This window comes from Protopterus annectens, chromosome 10.part0 (genome assembly GCF_019279795.1).
Source record: "Protopterus annectens isolate FY-2018-M chromosome 10.part0, PAN1.0, whole genome shotgun sequence".
NCBI classification, from domain to species: domain Eukaryota; kingdom Metazoa; phylum Chordata; order Ceratodontiformes; family Protopteridae; genus Protopterus; species Protopterus annectens.
Window position 1 is genome coordinate 798,410,158 of NC_056744.1, and position 16,739 is coordinate 798,426,896.

Sequence of the window (16,739 nt, forward strand, 5' to 3'; positions counted from 1 at the left end):
CAGGGTGTGGTAGTGAAGATAAGGCTCAGATGTAAAAATTATGCAGATTTGAGTTAATCTAGAAAAGAAAAGCAAGCCTTCTCTACATGCCCATGGAAACAGCTTTGGCCAAAAATATTAACACACCAACAACCTGAAAAAGTTTAGGGTGTGGTAATGAAGACAAGGCTTAACTATAAAAATTATACAGACTTGAGTTAATCTAGAAAAGGCTAATAGATTTTTTTTTTGGGGGGGGGGCTGTAGATTCGCCCTTCCTAAGCTAAATCATATCACTAAAATATTTGTATCAAATGTGAAGATGTTTGCACTCACTACAAATATATATAACAGTAGTGTATAGTTAAAAGGACATGATCTGCTCATCAAACTCTATAAATATATACTGCATTGCTATAAAAACTTTCTCAGTTCAGCAAGAAAATAGGAGACAAGCAGCATAAACTATATTATTAAAGATTGACAGTAAAATATATGCAAGTAGATGTAGCATTAGAAACAGTATGAACACTGTTCCTTGTGAGCATAGTGGGGTATAACATAAAACAGTCAAGTATCTAACACAATCTTATACACATCATCATCACATATTAACTGATTTAAAAGCTCATACCAGTTTAACATTAACAAGGTCTAACACAATGGTGCACACTCTGATAACACAGCTGTTCTGCATCACCATTCCTTGCTAATCAAATACCATTTTTGCAAATTGTCAGAAATATTGCTAATCAACCTTGCTAAGGCACAAATGCAAAAATAAGTGAGGCCAGAAATAACATTGCCTTAATTAATTAGCTGTGTCTCTTTTAGTCTGACAAAAAGCCAACAGTCATAAGCAAGCCATGCACTTCCTAAGAAGTCCCATCTACATGGGTCATCTTAGGAAATGCATTTGCGCTTGTTTCCCACCTTTCCTGTAACTAATCTAGTCCAGATACAGATTTGCTGTATCCAAGACTGTTTGTAAGCTTCTGAGCCCTCCAAGCCTCTCTGTGCCGGAGGGAAGCCTTCTAGCTTCTCAGTAGGAGTGGTAAGCACTAGGTAGCCTATCTACCACAAGAGGAGCTGTTTCTGGCCCAGAAATTGTAGTTTATTGGCTGTTTGGGCAGTTTTTTCCATCTCCTTCAACTTTCTGGTCTAAAAGCCTGCGTTTGCACTTTTTCTGCCTTTCCTGTAACTAGTCTAGTCCAGATACAGATTTGTTGTATCCAGGACTGTTTGTAAGCTTCTGAGAGGTGCCAAAGTCTGCTCTTCAATTTTTCCCCTAGATCTGCTAGTTCTCTCCTGTCCTGCACTTTTACTAGCTTATTAGTCTAGCACTTTACCATAGCCGACTTCTTGTAGCAATTATTGTATCACACAAAACTGCTACCAGCACTAAATGTTCTACAAGGAAACAGCTCCAGTACTTATTAATAATGCCCACCCCTCCAGGCATGTCTAAAGGTCAGTTCCCTGTGCTTTCTCCTATTAACCTGGAGAACTTGGGCATCCTGAAGCAATGTAGCAACTGCCTCATGTAGATCGAAAACCATCTCCTGTTACCTCCCAACACTCAGACTTGCAAGAGATGCACTTATATATCCAAATTGGAAGCCATGCACTCTCCAGCCAAGACCGGAATAGCTGGTCAAGAGGAGAAGGTCAACACTTGCACCACACCACATGGAACACATAGCCCTCCAGAACACACACAAGCACTGCCTTCACATAAAAATACAAACCACACACCCACCTTCACGGAGGCTCTTAATAAAAATCTACCCAAACAGCAGAGACCTCCAAGGCAGAAATGCACTCAACCACCACAACACAACACTAATCACAAGACACATAACTCTCCTAAACAGTGTGCCACTCAACCAAAGCCCCTAAGGCAAAACAGCATGCCCAGCACACTAGACACTAATCATGGGTGACTCAATAGTGAGGCACACTGATGTCCCACTCACTAGGTTGAATAAGGAGAAAGTAACAGTCAGCTGCCTGTCAGGTGCCAGGATCTGCTACATAACACATGCAGTCAGGTCCCTCAACAGCAGGTACAAATATGACTCTGTCATTGTACATGTGGGTGTGAATGACCTGAGATGCACCTCCCTGGACTACATGAAAAGAGACATGGAGGAGCTCTTGGATTATGTAGCCCAGGCGGGTATGACCCTAGTCCTGAGCAGCATCCTACCATCACCCAGAATTATACCATAGTACAAACAAAAAATTATTGATTTCAACAATTGGTTAAGTTTCTGGTGTCATTCTAAGAGGATCCAGTATCTGTCTGCCTCGGATGACATGATTGACAGACCTCGATGCTTTGCCAGGGATGGCCTGCATCTGTCACCCCTGGGCTTCCGATACTGGCCAAGGCTCTTGCCATACCTATAGTGCCTTTTTTAGGTGGCATTCCAAAGACCAAATTACCACCATAACAGCTACAAAGAAATTCAATCTGAGGGTTATGCTGCTCAACGCTAGAAGTCTAAATCTCAAAATGCACTCACTCGAAGCACTCCTTAAAATGGAGAACATCGACATTATTGCTGTAACAGAGACCTGGTTCAAGGCAGCAGAAAGCACCCCTACACTACCAGGCTATAACTCATTCCACACCTTTCGGCCCCAGAACTTGGACTGAAGCTCCAAAGGTAGTGGTGTTTCCATATTCATAAAGGGTGCACACACCTCCAGACTGGTAGCCCAACATAATGCATCAGAGATACTTCAGGTGCAGTTAACACTGGGTAAGATAACTATTCAGGTCGTAGCCTGTTATAGGTCCCCAACCATGTCCCAAGACACACACTACATGTTCCTAAGCACCCTGGAGAATATTACTGTCCAACCTAACACTCTCATACTGGGCAACTTCAACTACCCCTCCATTAACTGGGAAAACTACTCATGTACCAATACACTTGCCCAATGTTTCCTGGAATTCATTAATTCCAATGTCCTGGACCAGTTCATTCTTACCCCTACTAGAGGTAGCAACATCCTTGACCTGGTCATTACTAACATGGGCGACCATTGCTCTACACCAATAGTCAACTCCTCCCTGGTTAGATCTGACCACAAACTAATCACCTTGGAAATCCACATACCTCCTACCCCACCCCACCCCCGCAAAGGTAACCACCATGAAAAACTTTGCCAAAGCTAACTTTGGGCTCCTAAGAACAGAGGTGGCTAACTTCATGGCATCCATGCCAATGGAGAATAGTTGCATGATCACGGAATCATATACCAATGCACTGTACAAACACATAAACAAATGCATGGATCTCACCACACCCAACAGAACCAAGACACTCTCCTCCAAAAAAAGGAATCCAATCTGGTGGTCCCCTGCCATAAACAAACTCTACAACAAAAGGAGGAAACTGATGCAGAATAAGGTCAAGTCCCAAGACTGGAAACACTTCCTTATCAGCCTCAACAAAAAGTTGAGATCCCTCATCATATCCTCTAAAGCTAGCTATGAAAACAGAATTGCAACAGATAGTAAAGACAACCACAAGGCCTTCTATAGTTATGTAAAGAACCTCCACGGCAATACCCAGATTTGCTCTGAGCTACTGCACAATGGTACCTCCTATACCGAGCCAATATACTGGCCGACAGATTCACTGCCAGTCCCCCCCCCAAAAGGACCAATCACAATACCAGTAGATTGCCAGGCACCCAGTATTACTGCTGCACAGGTTAAAACAGCACTGTCCAAGGCCAAGAATACATCTTCTATGGGACCTGACAATATCCCTGGCTGTGTTCTACATGAACTACAGAGTGAACTGGCACCTCACCTATGTGCCCTCTTCAATCATAGCCTCACCTCAGGCTTTGTCCCTACCAAATGGCACTGATATAGTCATCCTGCTCCACAAAGGAGGAGTGACTACAGACCCTGGGAACTATCACACCATTAGCCTGACAAGTCTAATATACAAAGCTATGGAACGCATCATCATGGACCTAATAAACAAGGATATAGAGAATCTCTAAACTCTGGATCCCACACAGTTTGGTTTTGTGAAGTGTAGATCATGCCTGCTCAACTTGATCAACTTCTTTGAGTCAGTCACCAGAGCTGTGGAAGAAAGCAAGGTGGTTCATACAGCCTACCTTGATCTGGCCAAGGCCTTTAATACCATTCCCCACTCTGGAATCATAGAAAAACTCACTAAGCTAGGCATTAACCCCGATATCACTAGGTGGGTTGCAAACTGGCTCACAGATAGAACCCACAGTGTGAAAGTAGCTAACTCCAAGTCAGACTGCCGACCAGTCATGAGTAGAGTCCCACAGGGATCGGTCCTGGGTCTTCTCCTGTTTGGTATCTATTTCTCAGAAGTCCAGGCCAACACAAAGGGACTCTGGTTGATAAACTTTGCAGATGATTGCAAGTTGGGAGCCATTATTAACTCCCCAAGTGATGATAACATCCTCCAAAAAGGCCTCACTGAGACAAATGACTAGTGTCAGAACCATGGCCTTAAGCTCAATGCCAAAAAAGTGTCATCATCCCCTTTGGGAAAAACCCAGTTCCCATGAACTACCACATCAATGGTAGTCCACTGAACACAGAAAGCATTATAAGAGATTTGGGAACACAGGTTGACAGCAACCTCTCTTTTGACCACCACACTGCCACTGTGGTCAGAAAGTCCTTCTGTGTGGCACATCTCATTACTAAGGGTTTTGCATCCAGGACGAAAGAGGTCATTGTCTCCCTCTACTCTTCCCTCATTAGGCCAATCATTGAGTACAATGCCCCAGTTGACATGTACCTCACTAGACACCTACAACAACTATAGAGGCTGCAAAAGTACCTCACAAAGAGGATTCATATATTCATAGATTCATAGATTAGTGCTAGGCTAATTGCCCTTGTGAGGCATTTTAAGCCTAGCCAATTATCCCCTGTGAGACTCAAACCCTGTACCTTATGTTTGTAAGGCAAACACCTAGGCCTTAAACACTTGTCCTGTATGGACAGACTCAAAAAACACCAGCTATTCTCTGTCTCATATCGCCTACTTAGAGGCGATCTCTGCTTGATTTACAAAGTCATGTCTGATCCAGCTCTGTTAGAAATACTGCATCTAAAGAAATCCCAATCCCTTCAAACCACACATTCCAGAGACCTCAACCTCATTACCACAATCAACAGAATGTGCTGGAGGAACAGGTTCATAACCCAGAGACTGCCCATGCTATGGAATAGACTTCCCATACATGTCAAACAGAGCACCTCACTGGCCCTCTTCAAGACAAATCTTGATGAGTGGATGGGAAATAGAAAATTCACCCCAGGGATCACTCCAGTGGCTCTACTCAACAGATGCACTGGAAACTAAGGTCAGGTGGCACAATGCCAGGGTAATCCTATGGGCTAGACTTGTAAAGGCTCCAGACCATTAGCCTAGTACATACCTAAGAATCTATGAACCTATGAACATACAAAACAGCTTGCCACAGAAGTGAAGAGAAGAATGCCAGCAAACTGAAACAGTAAGGTTCAGTGTAGCACAGCGGCAATCACAGCATTAGAGGTCAAAAGAACATTGAATCAATCCTCTGTTACAAAACACCCTAAACATCCTTTAAGTCAGTTCTTATGCATTTCTATAGTTAACAATCAGAGTGCAAAAACACTTACTTTTGGTAAGCACACTGGTCCTGGGACATATCTTGGGAATCCTCAACAATACCAAGATTAAAATGGGGCATGAGTTCTGCAGGATGTGTTTGAAATCAACAAAGCACTCTGGGAATACTGAGTAGCAGGACATAAGCAGTGGGGGTTGCACTAGGACAAGTTCACCAATCAGTATTGTAGTTTGACCAAAAAAACAATCTGATAAGATTTCCTGGCTGCAGAAAATCATTTTTCAGCATGTTCCCATTTACCTCTTTCTTTCCCATCCTTCGTCCAACATTTTCTAGCTACCTGAGGAAATCTTTTTTTAAGTCTGCTTGGGCTATAAAAATACCTATGCAAAGACTTTCAAGTAGCAATCTTAACCGTGCTGGACTTTATTACATACTTGGGAGCCAAACATATGTCCTCCCATTGTTCCCTTGCAAACTGATTTTCCAGTATCTCTTCCCAATCTTTTCTAATTGATCCACATAGTTATCATGCAATTTTGTATATGCCCTACAAAATTATCACTGTTTTAATAGCAGCTTATGTTCTAGGTTTGGATAAAAGCTCTAAGAGAGAAGTTCATTCACTTAGAAGTCCCCAATCCCTGGTAAGGAAGGAAGTCTCAAACCTGCAGTCCATACTTCTTCTTGGCCTCATTCCACACTATTACCTTTCCCTTGCTAGTTATTTGCTCCCAATACCTTGGTTCCTTTGCCAGTTTTCTCCAGTAAATTATAGACGCCTCTTACCTATTTTCTCTACCCCTACTTGTAATCACCATTATTGGCAAAATCTCCTTTTTCAATTACCATGTTAGCTTAGTTATTAGAATACTTTCTGCAACTTTATGAATATAATACTCTGTACGGTTGCTGTTATCATTCTCCTTAAGGATCAGCATGCAAACTGCAGCTCTCTCCTTTTATCTTGACTCCCCCACTTCATCATCATACCGCTCCACTTTGAATTATAACCTTTTGCTTTGTTATGTAAATGAGCTAAATGAGCCTTAACCACATAGCTTTAAAATACTCCTTTAAATCAGGTCATCCTAAATACCCTTGTTCTTTTGGGAGGATCAGTTTATCTTACTAAGGACTTATGCATTTTAGAAACACCAAATATCACTGAAATAATTGGATGCTATACTATGAGGAAACCAGGTTAGCCAAAATATACTAGTTCCTGTAATGAAAGGTCATTGATAAACATATAAATCTTACACTAAGGAAAATTCATGAACTTTGTTGACAAGCACACTCATGTTGTTCACCATTCAATAAAAAAATCATTATAATCTCTAAGTATTTCATAATATTCATTAATACCACACCACACCATTACCTTCATTAGGTTTTCTTATCCTGATGTCCCTATTTTTACTAACATCATTAACAATACTCCATTAATCTCTTCTATGGTTATGGAATCTATTTTTGTCCCTAAGACAAAATAACTTCCTAAAATCAGTTTCATGTATTTTTAAAGCAAATACAGGGATTAAGAGGAGGTTAAAGACAATGTGTCACTGAAAAGAGGGAGAAGTGCACTCCCCTTTATTAAGTTCATTGAAAATTTGTATCTTCAAATTCAACTTCCCAATGAACAATTTAAATTCAGTTAAAGACTAAACCAAGTCAAGGCTAATACTTGGCACAAAGGAGAAGCCCTTCAAAAATATTCATAAATTTCTTTCAAACGTCCAAGACACTAAAATTAAACAATTTAAACTGTTTTTTTCATATATTTGGCACTGGCAAACTTGGTGCCAAACTACTTCCATCTGTTACATCTAAACTTCATAATACACCTGAAGTAGGCCTTATGATTGTATTTTAAATTAATTACAGACCTAAGTTCATAGCTGGCCTTGCATTTCCTAATGGCACATTTGAGGGACTTAACCAATTTAAATGCCATTATGAAGTGGACACCTTTCAAAGAAAGCAAAACCCTTTTCAATTTTCTAATTCTGATTCAACCTAACTTCCTTCATCACTTTAACCTATGAATTATGCCAATGTCAACAAAACTCCATATGACTAAACTCATAATACACTTCCCCCTGTATTATAAAATAAAACCTGGTTCCATAGCACTATCTGTCCTCAAAACCCTCTACCTAGCAGGTGATATTCACCCTAACCCTGGACCTAACTCATCTTCACACAAAAACATCCCTGCTTCCCACCACTCTCCCACACATTAAGCTCTTCAACTCTATACACTCAATGACCAAAGTCTTCGTAACAAAGCATCCATATTTCAAGCTTGGCTAAGCCACAACCAACCAGACAGTGTAGCCATCTCTGAGACATGGCTTAAACCCCATACCTCAGACTCTGAAATACTACCCCCTGGTTTCCAAGCCCTTAGGTGTGATCCCATACACAAAAAAGGTGGAGGAGTTGCCTTAATCTACTCTGATTTACTCCCCATAATCCCTTATCCAAACCCTGTTCCTTAATTTGCTAATGCTGAACTACTGGCCTGCCTACTTAAAATGAATAATCACAAAAGTCTCTGTATCATCTCCCTATATATCCCACCAGGAAATAATATCCCAATCCTTGAAGAAATCCTCTTATGGGCTTCTACGAATATAAACAATGAAATATTTATACTAGGCAACATAAACATAAAGTGGTACAACATCAATAATCCCACTCCCACCCAATCTATCAGTCTTTTCAATTTCACCCAAATAATCCACTCTATAACCAGACCCAATAAAACCAACCCCCCAGGTTCTACCCTCGACTGGATCCTAACAAAATTACAAACTGTGACACCATTCCTGATTCTATCAGTGACCACCTCCCTGCTTTTGCCCTTTGTTCTACTTCTTCCCCCCTAGAACAACATCATTATATCCAGACACTTAACCTTAGTAATTTCAATGCCAACACATTCTCAAACTTCCTTAAACGAATGAACTGAAACATCCTAAAAACACTTCCTCTTGATGAACCCGAAGACTACTTAAATTCTTCTTTTCTAAACACTCTAAACAATCTATCTCCAACAAGAACAAAAATAATAAAAAACAAATCTGCCCCATGACTAACCAAAGACACCAAAATCTAATGCACCAAAGGGACAAATCCTGGAAATTATACCAGAAAAATAAACTCCCCAAAACTCTAATTCAATACACACAACTCCATAACCTCACAAAAAAACAAATTCTTAAAGACAAAAAAAAATCCTACTACATCAAACTCCAGTCCAGCCATGCTAAAAACCCTAAACAATTCTGGAACTCTATAAATGCACTTCACAACCCAGGCACCAAAAACAATTCTTGTCCATACCCCACCAAATCTGATCAAGAAATAGCCAACCATTTCTTTATTAACTCCATATCCATACTAACAAAAACCTTTCCTAACAACAGTCCCTCCTGTACATGTATTTCCTCCACTACAACCCTTCCACCCACTGACTCCAATCCACCCACATTTTTAACCTTAAACCCATATCCACCAACTATATAAAAATACTTCTCTGAAAATTAAAAGCTTGCTCAAATGCTCCTGACAATATGCCTTCTATCTTTCTTAAATCTGCTGCTCATGGAATCGCATTCCCTATTAGCATATTAATCAACAGATCCATACAGGAATCCTACATCCTCAAATTCTGGTGTACAGCTTATGCTCCACCTCTCCACAAAGGTGGCAAAAACACCAATATCTCAAACTTCCGCCCTATAGCTATCCTCTCCCCAATCTCTAAAATCCTAGAAAAATGCGTTCTTCTCCAACTTATGCCCTTCCTAATTCAAAACGATCTCCTCACCCCAACTCAACACAATCTCGACCTGGGCAGAGTACTACAACAGCTCTCATCTCATTCTTGGATGCAGTCAACCGCGCTCAAGACTCCGGTGAAATAGTATCCACAGTGCTTCTGGATCTCTCCAAAGCATTTGATACGGTTTCCCATACCCATCTTTTGAGCCATCTCTCAAACCTAAATCTCTCCCAAAATACCCACTCCTGGTTCTCAAGCTACCTGTCTGACAGATCTCAGGTGGTAAAATGGAGAAAAAGTATCTCTCCTTTTCTCCACACCCCCACTGGCGTACCTCAAGGATCCATTCTTGGACCGATGCTGTTCAATATCTTTATCAACACTTTTCATTCTGCTATTCCTAACACCAAAGTAATCCAATATGCAGATGATTCAACTTTAGTCTGCTCTGCCTCAACTCTCCCTGAACTCCTATCAGATACTCAGACTACCTACTCAACCACTGAAGCCTGGATGCTCCAAAACCCCCTTTCCCTAAATGCAAATAAATCAAAAATATTAATCTTCCTACCATCAAAATCCTCCACTTTTGATAAAAGCTCTTTCCTAGTTCTAGGCCAAAATAACTCTCCTATCAACATTGCCCCCCATGCTAAATTACTTGATGTAACTATAGATGAACACCTAAAATTTGACAGCCATATACTTATTAACATAAAGAAAACCCACCAAAAAGTGGTTATGCTCTATAGGAACAATCGCTTCCTCTCACCTCATACCAGACTTACTCTCGCCTCCACTTACCTCCTTCCCTCCCTAATGTATGGAGCACCCTTGCTAACCAACCTATCTTCATCCATCATCTCCAAATTAGAAAACTGTTATAACAAAATCTCTAAATTTGCCTCTAACTCCAAACGCTCCTCCCATCACTGCCTTTCCCTTCACTCTCTAAATTGACTAGAACTTCCAAACTATCTGGACTACCTCCAACTCATCACAGCTCACAGTCTACTCTTCAACCCCACCAAATGCCTTGCCCTCAAAAACATCCTTCTCTTGTATGTTCCAAATAGAACTCTTAGATCTGCACATGAAAACTTAATCACTGTTCACAAACCTAACCGCCCACCAGGACAACTACTCCTCTCTTTTTCCTTAGCTAAAAAATGGAATTCTCTTCCTCCTACCCTAAGAATAGTGGAAAACATGGCAAACTTCAAAACACAGCTTCATTCCTACCTCTCCTGTACCCAGAAATGTACCTGCATTCCTTCAACTTAACCAATTTCTCTCCCTTCTAATCCTACAGTGCCCATGCTCTATCCCATCTACTTATGTTAACTTTCTTAGATATATTGGAACAAATAACTTCCTTCTAAAAATCTACCTGCCTTCAATTTAGCTTTCAACCTCAAAAGCCCGCTTGTTCGAATAAGTTACCACAACTTTGGCTTCAAACTCCCTAATGACAGCTCCTTATAATTACAATTGCTTGTTAAGTAAATATTGTAAATACTTTTTCTGATTTGTATATAATCTTGTATCTGTACTGAGCATCTGTTGTGTACTTGTATTCTGTTTAATCACTTGTATTCTGAATTTTACTGTATTTTGCTTTGTTAGAGCTTTTCTCCTCGGTCCGACACTGAAAACGGGCTCACTGGGCCCACTGGACTTTCCCAGTCAACAAACTGTAAATAAATAAATAAATAAAAGAATCTGTTGGTGTGGTAATAAAACATAACTCTCCTCATTTTGGAAGATTGACAGCATTTTTCCAACTATGTATATAATCAAGTATGAAACAACAGAGAAATAATTTGAGAAAAAAAATAACAAAACTGAATTGAGATAATCAATAACCAAAAAAAAAACATATTAGAGTATATTATAACCCTCTTCCTCCTGCCCAACTCCTTTATTCTTTATAGAGTCATAGGTAAGCACTAGGCAATCAGTCTACAGATAATTACAAGGTTGCCAAAAATATATTCATAAGTTTCTTCAAGCCACAAGGAGTGTAAGAAAATCTAGACCAGGGGAGAATTTGAGGCTACCCATCCAGTTATCTAGGTTTACCTTGAAGGTGACATATAATGGAAGCTTGTTCCAGAACTAAGGGAAGCACTGGGACATGAATCTATCACACCATGTCTTATTTATATGTGGAGGTTTTACTTCTTTAACTGGGTATTTGAGATACCATTTGTTCTGTTAAGGAATAGGCTAAAGCATGTTGGATCTTTCATAGCTTAAAAGGATACATACAGATCTCCACAGAGGAGTCTATAAGACACTGAGTACAGAGATATAGCTGACAGTCTGTCCTGATAACTCAGACATTTGAGACCACTGATCTTTTTATTCATGAATCTTTGAGGTCTCCATAGCTGAGTGATGTGTTTAGACAAACACATTCCAAAAGGTCCAGTAATGGATCTGATGAGATACAAGTGAAAGAGAATTAATATTTTGTTGGCTGTAGTGGAGAAGCCTTTGAAAACTAGATGAGCCAGATAGATGACTTTCTGAACTACTGTAGAGACATGATGGTTAAACAATAAGGAATTATCAACAAGAGTGCCTAGATCCCTTATGACAGTGTCTGATTGGATGGGTGTGTCACCTATATAGTATGGAAAAATGTTGTGTTTACCAAAATGAAAAACATTGCATTTTTTCACATTTAATTTGAGACCACTGCTCTTGCACAGATTGTTAACGTGGCCTGACCTATGTTAGAACAATTGTGAGTCAGCAGAAGCTCAAACAACCACTCACAATTTACAATCATCTGCAACCTTAGATTGTTGGCCTGAAGATCTTAGAAATAGATGTCAAATAGAAGGGGGGCTAACACTGAGACCTGTGGCACACCACTAGTAACTTTTTCTTGTTTTCAGAAGTGGCATCTGAAACTCTAGTTAGCTAGCCATCACACAACATAAGGACTTATATTCAGATTTGCAAGTCTGTCTGTAATGCCTGCAGGGGAAATAGAGTCAAAGGTCTTGGCCAGATCCAAGTATGCTATACATACTGCATTACTGACTTTTTCAAATAAGTTACTGAGGTTAAAGAACATGCATAAAGGCTCAAAACAACTTCTTAATTAAAAACAAAAGTGCATTTTGCATCTTTAAAAATTAAGCTTTAAAGATTGTTTTTAAACATGGAAGACAAAATGTACCGAGCTGAGTTTATGACTAAATATACTGATCCGTGTTTATGGCATTACTTTGGGTTCTAGCTGTAATTATGCTGGATTATCATATGATGTAAGTAACTCTGAATTAGCTATGTAACTGTCAAACTGATAAATTAACATTATGGCAAAAAACTAATTATTAGAGTATCATAAATCTGGAACCCAAAGCAACATAAACACCTCCTGTCCACCCATGAATATTAATGCCATAAGCATGGCTCAGTACATTTAGTCTTCTGTATTTGGAAGCAATTTTTAAAAACATTTTATTTGTAACTGGGTATGAAACAACCTTTTGTTTTTGTATAAAAAAGTGTTTGCATACATAAAAATGTGCGCAAAAATATATTTTTCAGGATCCATGTTTGGGCCACCCTTCTGTAATGGCATTTCTATAGTTGTATTCAAGGTTTAATTTTCTCCCTTGGTATAGCTGGGAGGGAGTGCTGACACACTGTAATGATCCACACAGGAGAGAAGAGTAGAGACTCATACAAAAAATTTTCAAATGGACAACAGAGGAAACCACAATGGGAAAACCAACAGCAAACAGGAAAACTGCCATTTCAGGCAATCTGTTTTGCAAACAACTGGGAAGGGAGATATTATCTCTGTAGTATAATGAGAAGGTAAAAGATAATAGATTAACACTACTAACTTAATCAAGCAGAACGTTTAAAGATGAAGAAATGACACTGTTAAGCAAGAGATTGTCACTTATCCCAAGCAAATGGGTAAACATAGCTATCACAATGACTTCTTAAAATGTATATGGAACAACTGAGTTCAGTTTTCCCTCAGAAAATAATATTCTAGTAATTAAAAATGAAAAGTGTCTTTGAAAAAGAAGAGAGACTACTGCCTCATTGTAAATACAGTACTACTGGATTAGAAGCCACATGTGATTTAGAGATCAATGTATTATTTATGAAACCAGTGCAGAAGAAATATTATAATATGGCTAAAAATTAATATGAAATTCTATAGAATTTAAGAAAAAAATAAAAAACATAAGGGGCCTGATTTCAAAAGACTTGCTTGCAGTGTAAGTGACCACTCACACCAAGAGCAGGCTGAAAGCAAGTGTTTTGGAATCTGGCTCCCTTTGCAATATTGTTTACAGATATGCCTTTCACCAAAGTAAGTCACTTACACTGACAGCAAGTCCTTCAGAATTTGGACAGACTTGCACTGAGAACAACTCTTTTGGAATTTGGTCCAAGGTTTATGATGTCAAATAAAGGTGTGGCTTTTGTAATGTATGCAAAAGGCTGTATAAATGCAACAACAAGGCATTTTTGAACAATGTCACACTGTGATAGGAGATGTTCATAACTGATCAAAGGGAATATTACTACTTCATTACATTCTTGTAACAAGAGGCAAAATAAGGAAACTATAAAGCCTTCATTGAATAAATCATCCAAAGGGCCAGATAAGAACCAAAAAAGGAAGGAAAAAGGTTAAAATAACAGAACTGGACACAGAAAGTGGGCAATCTACTGAGAGTGAGGAAAAAAGTATATATGCAGAAACAAACATACCAGAAACTGAGTTGGATAAAGAATTGAATGATACAAATAAATCATGTGAAGGACAAGTAGAATGATTACTAAGTGATATTGTCAGTTCTAATAAATATAATGTCACATGATTGACAGTGGTAAAAACATATGCCTCTTTCCAGAAGTAATTGTGCAGAAAAAAATTGTTGTACTAAGCTCAGAGAACTTAATGAGTGATAACTTAACACAATGTACTGAGCAAGTGGCATCATTATATGGGGAAACAACTGAAATTTTATTGGATAAGGCTACCTTCTATGATAATGCTAATTCCACCTAATACGCGTCTTCTCAGCGCTTCTGTGGATCACTAGTGATATCTACATTGCTTACTGTACTTATTTCCTTGTTTCACTTGAAAGAAAGTTACTGTTTGTCGTTTTTGCATTTAAGTTACCTGTAACACATTGCACTTAAGTCACCTGGCACTTGCTCACTAAAGCAATTATATAAGTCAGCACTAAAAATTAAAAGCACTACACCCTCACTCCCCACTGGCCCTGGTTTTCAATTATTAAGGAATTCCCAATATTATTCTAGCATGTCCAAAGGTCAGTTGTCAATCTCCTCTCGGTCCAGCTGGTGAATCTGGGAATCTTGAGGCAATGTTACAACTGCCTCATGTACACAGACAACCCTCTCCTCCTCCCAACAAATTCCAACACATGTGAGAGATGCAACCATATAGCCAAACTGGAGGCTAAGCTCTCTCAACTCAGTACTGGCATAACCAGTCAGGAGGAGAAGGAAACCACACTCACTACAATTCCAGTCTCACATAGACCTACCACGACAGCAAACCAAACACATAATCACACAAAAACATACTCGGAGGCTCTAAATAAAGATCTGCCTAAGCAGCAGAGACCTCCAAAGCAGACACCCAAGCAACCGCTACCCCAAAACAAAACACGTGCAACACATATCTCACAAAGCCAGTGTGCCGAACAGTCACAGCCCTTAAGACTAAACAACACACCTGATACACTTGTAATAGGTGACTCTATCATCAGGCACATTGACGTCCCGCTCACCAGGCTGAACAAGAAGAGGGTCATGGTGAGCAGCCTGTCAGGCGCTAGGATCCGCTACATAACACAAGCACTCAGGTCACTCCAAGGCAAGTACAAATATGACTCAGTCATTGTCCATGCTGGTGTGAACGACCTGAGACGTACCTCCCTGGACTACATGAAAAGAGACATAAAGGAGCTCTCTGAGCATGTAGCCCAGGCCGGTATGACCCTGACCTTGAGTAGCATCTTACCCTCACCAAGAATGATGCCACAATATGAAGACAAGATGATCAATTTCAACAATTGGCTTAAGTACTGGTGTCATTCCAAGGGGATCCAATGCCTGTCAGCTTGGGATGATATGCTCGACAAGCCACAATGCTTCGCTAGGGACGGCTTGCACCTGTCACCCCTGGGCTTTCGGATATTCACAAAGGCTCTTGCTACCCCCATAGTGCCTTTTTTAGGCAAGGCTCAAAAGACAAACCCACCTCCATAGGTATCACAAGGGATAAGAAACTAAGAGTAATGCTACTCAACGCCAGAAGTCTAAACCTCAAGATTCATGCAATCAAAACTCTTCTTAGCATGGAAAACATCGATATCTGTGCAGTAACAGAAACCTGGTTCAGGGCTCCCGAGAGCACCCCAGCACTACCAGGTTATACCTCATACCATGCTTTTCGGCCCCAAAACTTGGACCGAACCACAAAAGGAGGGGGAGTATCGATATTCATCAAAGATACCCACACCTCCAGGTTGGTGCCAAAGCACGAAGCATCAGATACTATCCATGTGCAACTAACAGTGGGTAAAACTGCCTTCCCGTTTATAGCCTGCTACAGACCACCCTCCCAAACCCAGGAACCCCACTCAGCCTTCCTGAGAACACTGGAAAATATGAAGGTCTCTCCAAACACCATTATATTGGGCGACTTCAACTACCCAAACATAGACTGGGAGCATTACTCTAGCTCCAACACCCTAGCCCAAAGGTTCCTAGAATTTATAAACTCAAATACTATGGAACAACTTGTTTACCACTCCCACAAGAGGGGAAAACATACTGGACCTGATCATCACCAACATGGGGACTCTATGCTCCAGACCAGAAGTGTATCCCTCACTGGTAAGATCAGACCATAAACTAATCTCACTGGATATTCACATCCCGACCCCACCCCCTGCCCAGAAAACCACAGTGAAAAACTTCTCTAAAGCAAATTTCACACTCCTCAAAACCGAGGTGGAATCTTTCAAAGCCCCCGGGCCTGTGGAAAATACGGCCCAGACTGCAGAATCCTTTATAAATGCATTCTATGAACACCTTCAGGAATGCATGGATCATGCGATCCCAAATAAAACCAAGACCCAATCCTCCAAAGGCAGACGTCCTGTCTGGTGGACCCCAGCCATAAAGAAACTATACAATAGAAGGAGGAAGCTACTAAATGATAGAGCAAAATCCCAAAAAGGGAAGGCATCACTGATCAGTATTAGCAAAAAACTACGGGCACTCATAAAATTGTCTAAGG